This window comes from Suncus etruscus, chromosome 7 (genome assembly GCF_024139225.1).
Source record: "Suncus etruscus isolate mSunEtr1 chromosome 7, mSunEtr1.pri.cur, whole genome shotgun sequence".
In the NCBI taxonomy this organism is placed as follows: Eukaryota; Metazoa; Chordata; class Mammalia; order Eulipotyphla; family Soricidae; genus Suncus; species Suncus etruscus.
In genome coordinates, this window is record NC_064854.1 from 93,988,647 (window position 1) to 93,995,758 (window position 7,112).

Genomic DNA, 7,112 nt, shown 5'->3' on the forward strand with positions numbered 1-7,112 from the left:
TTACACTTCTGGTGGAATCAAACCAATGGACTCATACAGTAAGGCCAGTACTCTACTGCAGAGTCACATGCCTAGTCCCAAGAGAATCAATTTAAGGCATTCAAACACTGCAAAGTCATCACTCACAGAATCACCCCTATAGATAAACCTATTTAAAAGTCACCAAACCAAATTGACTTTGCTCTATTTCGTTACTAGAAAGGGTCTCTGTAATATGTCCCATCTGTCTTGACTTCTCTACAGAACAGATTTTAGAACAAAGTACTAAGAACTGGGCTCTTTCAGATTTTTCAAGTGCCCTTAATTAAGTTATCACTAAATGTTAACATTTACTCAGGTCAGGCAAAAATCTTGTGTTAGGAATATCCAAACATGGCAGGCTGGAGAAAAATTAAAGTTATGAAAAAGTAGAAAGCATGATTTCTTTTTTGTTTTTTTGGGGGGGGTTGTTTTGTTGTTTTGTTTTGTTGGTTTTTTTTTTTTTTTTTTTTTTTTTGGTTTTTTGGGCCACACCCAGTAACGCTCAGGGATTACTCCTGGCTATGCACTCAGAAGTTGCTCCTGGCTTGGGGGACCATATGGGACACCGGGGGATCGAACCACGGTCCGTCCAAGGCTAGTGCAGGCAAGGCAGGCACCTTACCTTTAGCGCCACCGCCCAGCCCTGGGTTTTTTTTTTTTTTTTACTTCACCTGGAGGCACTGAAGGCACTTGTAGATTTGCACTCAGAAATCACTCCTGGCAGGCTTGGGGGACCCTATTCCCAACCTTAGTTGGCTGCATGCAGGGCAAATGCTCTACTCGCTATGCTACCTCTCAAGCTCCAGCATGATGTTCAAGCTTGCTGTAGTTTTAAACTCTGGCAATTCCATTACATTTGTGTCACAGGTCCCCATAGATAGGACTTTCTGCCAGAAACTTTCACTGGGGCCCCGTTCTAGAATGTAACAGGTATTGCAAAGTTCCTGTCTCTGTTTTATTCCCATAAAGTATCTTTCTAATCCCAATAAAACAATTTAGTCTTTCTTCTTTTGTTGATGTCATTTTGATTTTTCCAGGAAAAAATATAAATCACCCTATTTCTCTGACAGCAGGCCAAGATGAGACAGTGCCCTGAGAAAATGACACAATGATCCGGAGTAGTGCTCAGGCATAGGTAGTTTTTAAGGTTATCCATGTCAAATGGCATCAGATGGCTCCTGGTTTACTTCCTGCTGACTTCTATTGTCCAGTACATTTGCTGCCCAGTACTGGCTATAAGGGCTATCCCATTCCTGGTTCAGTCTGGCCATACAAAATGACTGTGAGAGAGAGACAAAGGGACAGTGGCAATGCAATATGAGAGAGAGAGAGGGAGGGAAAGAGAGAAAGAGAGAAGGAGATCCTACAGTACTTCCCTGGCATGGAGTAGAGGTGCTGTGAGCCTAGTTTTTTTAATATATCAGACATATAATACCTCAGTGCCTTCCTTGATATCTATCATGCTCAGACTCTGAAGGTTGCATAGCAGAGGCCAGAAACCAGAAAACATCTGAGATTATCTCTACTTAGAAGAATAAGATCAGAGAAGTTGGGGGAAGTTCATAGATCTTATTCTTTAGGCCTTCTACTCTTCCATAGGTTCCATGTTTGAGAAAGGCTCTCCTTATGTCTCTTCAAAGCCATTCCTGAAAAAAATCCCCTGCAACCAAGTCTTGAGAACCAGTTAGTTTTGCTATACACCTTTAAAGTTTAAACTTCTCACTGGGGCACTGATGAAGCCTACTTGCTCTATAAAGCCTGTCTCTCTATATTTATTTTCACCCTTTATAGATCAGTCTTTCAGCCTTCCCAGGTTAAAGAAAAAACATACTATCCTGGTCTTTTCTCTCCACATTCCACATTTTACATCTCTTCTCAGCTAAATAAGATGCCTTCCACAGGTATTCATGTTGGAAAGTGTGTCCTTAGAGTTATGGAGAACATCTATTGGGCATTGCCATGATTATGAATTGAATATTCAGAAAATCACTTTTTATATCATCATTTTATAGATAGAAAAAAAGAATAAGGTAAGCTTAGGGACATGTAGTTAAAGTAAAGTATATCAGACTGACTGATTCCAACACAAGCTTTTCTGCTGCTTCATGCAAACTCAGGTCCTCAATCACAAGTCATTGCTAAAAAAATATTGACAATATGGAACTGGAGAGAAAGTACATGGGGGAGAGCACCTGCTTTGCATATGGCTGACCCAAGTATGATCCTGAACACCCCCAGAAAGTCTCCTGAATACTTTCAGGAATGATCCCTAAACAGTGTTAGAAGTTTGCCCTGCCAGGTGTGGCCCAAAATCTAAAAGGGAAAAAAATATTAATGTTAACAGGAGCAACATTTACTTGGTGCTAATCATGTGCTAGACATCATTATGAATATTTTGTAGTGATCAAAGGCTTTAATTTTTGCAAGAACTTTGTGAAAGTGTCATCACTGTAATCGTCATCTATAGAAGGGGAAACTAAAGCAATAATTGAAGTTGGATTGACATTAAATATTCATGTTGAAGAGTTTATACACTCCATCATCTGCTCTTAAACAAACTGCCTTGACCCTAACTATGTCAAGAATTTATAGCACAACTTTGTCATGGCGTTCCACAGACTAGATACTTTCCTTTATTCAATCAAATATACATAAATGTTATTTTCATTTATATATTCATATTTATTGTTACATTAAAATTGCAAGAAAATGTCTAATGAGCTATACCAATTTTGCCAGTTCTATGAACTCTTTTTACTAGTATTCTGCCAGTGAAGCTTCTGTATTCACTCCCACACTGAAACTGCACAGAGCTGACAGTTGGATTCCATGGCAGAATCTGTATACAGAGTATGGAATTGAAGTAGCCTTTAGAAGCAAGAGGCAGCCCTTTCTTTATCATTGCCACTAAAACACTACTTTAATCTGGTATCTTCTTTAAAGAGAAGACATTATGACCATGATTATGTAAAGAAACTGAGGCTTGGAGAACTGACAATGTTCCTTTCAAGAACTAGTGAGGAAATGTCTGGGATGGAACTTAAAATGAGTCCTCTGATTTCTAAATCTTGTGTTTTTTCCATTATACAGACTGCCCAGAGAAAAAGGTGAGGCAAGTCTCCATCCAACCAATGAAGTTGTCCTTGGAGCTTTTGTCTTACCAGACACTTGATCAATATCTGGGAAGAATTTTCACTACAAATGAAGCCTTTACTGTTTCACTGCAAACAAAGTTTCACTGCAGCAAAGCAGCCAGTATGGATATTCCTGGCAAGACAAATACACAGGACTACTCTGAAAACATCTGCAAAAGTTAGGTTCCTGCTGCATCTATATTCATTTGGAATCTTTTGACCTCTGGTGAATGGAATTTATTATTAAAAGAGCAAACAAAAGGGAGGGAAGGAAGGAGGAAGGAAGGAAGAAAGGAAGAAGGAAGGAAGGAAGGAAGGAAGGAAGGAAGGAAGGAAGGAAGGAAGGAAGGAAGGAAGGAAGGAAGGAAGGAAGGAAGGAAGGAAGGAAGGAAGGAAGGAAGGAAGGAAGGAAAGAGGGAGGGAAGGAAAGAAGAAAAGAAAGAGGGAGAGAAGGAAGGAAGGAAGGAAGGAAGGAAGGAAGGAAGGAAGGAAGGAAGGAAGGAAGGAAGGAAGGAAGGAAGGAAGGAAGGAAGGAAGAAAAGAGAGAGGGAAAGGAGGGAGAAAAGGAAAAAGGGAAGAAGAAAGGAAGGAAGGAAGAAAGAAAAGAGAGAGGGAAGGAGGGAGAAAAGGAAAAAGGGAAGAAGGAAGGAAGGAAGGAAGGAAGGAAGGAAGGAAGGAAGGAAGGAAGGAAGGAAGGAAGGAAGGAAGGAAGGAAGGAAGGAAAGGAGGGAGGGAGGGTGGGAGAAAAGAAGAAAGGAAAGGAGGGAGGAAAAAAGGCAGGGATGGAGGAAGAGAGGAAGGGAAGAAGGAAGAAAAGGAGGTAGGAAAGGAGGGAGGGAGGAAAGAAGGAAGGAAAGGATGGAGGAAGGAAGGAAAGGAGGGAGGAAGGATGGAAAGGAAGGAGGGAAGGAGAGAGGGAAGGAGGGAAGAAGGATAACTGAGGAAGGGAAGGAGAGAGGGAAGGAGAAAGGGAGGGAAGGGGAGGAGGAGAGAAGGATGGAGGGAAGGTGGAAAGGGCAGGAACCAGAAGAGAGAAGGAGGAAAAGTAATGTTTAAAGATCCAGCTAGACTTTTGTGGGTAAATTCCTCCTTAACTAGTAATTTTACATTATTTTATCTTCTATTTCTTAGAAGATGTTCCCTATGAAAAACACAGAAAACATACAAAAACATATAAACTCAAGTTGAAACAGGACCATTCTTTAAATTTATCCTTTTAAATTTATAAATGTATGTCTAACTTGTACATTTATTTCTTCGAATGTCTGTGTAAAAGTAAAAGAAACAGAATATGTTGTGCTATTGAAACTATAGGAAGTACAAAGAATTCTTTGTTTGCTAACACACTGTTGCTTAGGAAAGCCAGATTTTATTGATGCTGGATAAAATCTGGAGAAATAAAAAATGGTATTCCACTGACATCTCATAAGCTAGTAGAGAAAAGAACCAGAAACAGTGAAGCAAGAGAGGATCCCAAATGATATATATTTGGTATTAAAAACTTAGATACATTCATAAGACTCTCCCAAATGACCTTTATTTATTTATATTTTTGCTCTAAGTAGAAGTAGTACGTTGATTGAGGTGGGGAAGGTAAGGGATTTTTCCACATAGCAATGGATAGGAAAGGTAATGAATGAAAGAAAACCAAGCCTGGCAATGCCAAGAAAGAAGGACTGGTTTTGACATGCTTGGTTCAGGAAAATGAGACCATTATACACCAAATAGGACATTTGTTTCCAGCAAGAGTGAGGAACCTATAAACCATGCTAGTATTTGCCCCCCCCCCCCACTTTACTTTTAGCCAAAACATATTTTATGGGGCCAGGGTGATAGCACAGTGGTAGGTCATTTGCCTTGCACGCAGCTGACCCAGATTCTATTCCCAGCATCCCATATGGTCCCCAGAGCCTGCCAGGGGCAATTTCTGAGTGCAGAGCCAAGAGTAACCACTGAGTGCCTCTGGTTGTTGCTCCCGCCAAAAAACAAGGAAACAAAAATCATGTTTTATTTGGAGTTACTGAAGGAAGGAGGATAAAATGGATAAAAAAGAAGAATGAAAAAGAAGGAGAATAACATGATCAGGAGAGAACGTGGGCTTCTCCAAAGACATAGAGCCGGAGTATACAACCCAGCATGAAAGAAGGAAAGTGCTTATCTCAGAAGAGGTGATAATGGTGGCTAAGTGGGTCCATGGAGCACATATGTGCCTGGGGCTTGTCATCTTACTGCTGTATTTGGTACTTCATTATCTAACAAGGCCAGGGAAGCTCAATAGATATTGAGAGATGTCATGTGAAGACTACTCTGGTCATTCCAGTCTCCCCAGCTATGGCTTTAGACACAAGGATGAAAATTGTGAATCAGTCATAACTACAATATAATTCCCTGAGTTAAAAGGGAGTTGTTACACAGCAAATGTTAGAAGTCATATCAAAAAATCCTTAAATACCCAATGCATCATATTTAGAGATAGGACCCTGCCAGAGAACCAAGCTGCCAGTGATGGGCCCGCCGAGGGGCCTTGTATACAAGACTCTGGCAAAATACTGTAAGCCTTTTTTAATAGAGAAGTCCAGGGGCCTACTACAAACCTCTAGGCCTGGAGAGGGAGAACTAGGGAGAGAGAACTAGGTTTGGAACCAAGGTATAGTCAGATTGAGGGCCAGGTAAAAGGAATGGTATATAAGGTAAAGAATAAATAGTTCAAAAGGATACAGCTGAAGGTCTGACAAAATCAGGGAGAAAAGCTGTAGCCAGGTGTCAGACTGCAGTTCTAACTGCCTCTTCCAATTGCCACACACTCTCCACACTGACTCTCCACTTTCAGCCACTAAGCAGTTGGGGATGGTGGAGGAAGCTTTTATATCACCAGGCAGCCAATAATAATTAAGGTCTTTCTTTTTTTTTTAATTTTTTTATTTTTAATTATGAGAACAATGATGCAAAGAGGACAAGGTAAAGTTGCAGTGAAAGAACAATCGCCCATAGGCAGAGTTCTCAGAAGAAATCCCCTTGCTGATGCCTAAATATTGAACTTAGAGTCAAAAAAATATTAAGAAAGATAAGGCAGAACCCATGTACAATTACTTTGTCTACAAGTCCCCAGATTGTAGTACATTATAACATTTCTTAGCAGTACATAAAGCAACCTAAAGCCATGAGATTTATGTGACTCCTTAACTTTGAAGGCATAGTATTTTTATATATTATGCACATACATATTAGTTTAAGTTAACATCAAAAGTTTAAGAGGTTTTTTTTTTTTAAGGGTTAGTCAAAAGGGCACAGTAAAAATGGTGTTAGAGTGGCAAATATTGTTTGCATAGGCCCACCAAAATATGGGGGTCATAGAAAGGAATAACCTTGGTCTAAATACAAGGAGACCACTACCCCTGAAGTTTCCTGGCATAAGACCAACTCTAAGCTCCAGGCAAACTAGTTTATTCAATCCAAGTCATTGTCTGTAGTGTCAATACAGTCTTATTTTTCATGCAGTTCTATTGTTGGCATCAGGTTTCTGTATTAAAGATCCTGGAATCTGCACATTCTACACTGAAGTCAGGCTGGTGTGAAGTATCCTCTAGTTTCACCTCACAATTAAGGGGCAATACAGCAAGCCCTGTCCAGTAAGCAGGTCATTGTTCTTGTTAAGTCTTCTCAGTGTTAAGGGAAGTTTCTTTTGAGTAGATCGATGTCAGAGCAGCTGTAGGGTCTTCCCTGGTAGAGGATTGCCTCCAGGTGATGTTATAGACAATGTTTTTATGTATGCAGAATATCCAGTTTGTACTCTGCTCTTTCTCACAACCCCTACAAAAGATCATTTTTCTCTTTAACTTCCTTAACCCCTATCATCATTACTCCTCATTTACCCTTTCTAACTTAAGTACTGTAGAGTCCTAAGTCACAGGCCTAAGTGGTGCCCTGGAGTTAACACCCACCCAACTATTCCAAAGG